An 871-nucleotide genomic window follows, 5' to 3' on the forward strand; every position below is an offset into this window, starting at 1 on the left:
TGGCCGCGGTGCCTCTGAGCTTCGGCCGGTGGCCGCCGGCCTCCACCTGCTGACGGCTCAGCGGTGCTGTCCCCATTGTGTATGTCGCGCGTGAGGACCCGGGAGCCCCGATCGGGTATGGCCACATGTCGAGGGCGCCTCAGGGATTCACGACGACCCTGATAATCGAGGTGACCCTAGGGCTCGCGGCATCTCGGGGCTTGAGGTGACTCCAGGGCTCGCGGCGTGTCGAGGCTTGAGGTGACCATAAGTTCATTTCGTCTCGGGTCTTGATTTAATATAGGGCTCACGGCCTCTCGAGGGTTGAGGTGACCATACGTTCATTTCGTCTGGGGTATTGAGGTGAGGCTGGCGCTCGTGGCCTCTCGGGCCTGAAGTGACCCTAGGGCTCACAGCGTCACAGGGCCTCCTTGGNAGAGCAAATACATTACACCCTTTATATTCACATAAGGTGAGAGGAATCGAGCTTTTCTACATTTAATTATGGATTCATTAATGTTTCGTGTTCTGAGGAGCTGCACGTTGTTGATACTTGCCACCATCCCAGCCTGTCCGTGTTCCTTTCTGTCTTGTAGGCATAAAGCCTGGAAGCAGCATTTCCCAAGGTTCTTTCCAGTAGAGGCGGGTTCTTAGATTCTGCCACCAGAGGCATTCTGCTGTCATTTTGGAGGGAGGATGTTAAGCAGAAGCAGTTTTCCTCTGGTAGCTGCACAGGATCGTCCTTTGAGCATCAGCAAAAGTCAGATGTGAGGGTTGCCAGCGGCCTCTTGGTAACGTCTTGAGATTCACCTACTTTACTCGTGCAGGCCGCCGAGACCATTGGGGGAGCTCTCCTGCCACCTTTGTACTCCTGGGTTTCTAGAAACTTCTT

The sequence above is a fragment of the Galeopterus variegatus genome, unplaced genomic scaffold (assembly GCF_000696425.1).
Source record: "Galeopterus variegatus unplaced genomic scaffold, G_variegatus-3.0.2 Scaffold11109, whole genome shotgun sequence".
Lineage (NCBI taxonomy): Eukaryota > Metazoa > Chordata > Mammalia > Dermoptera > Cynocephalidae > Galeopterus > Galeopterus variegatus.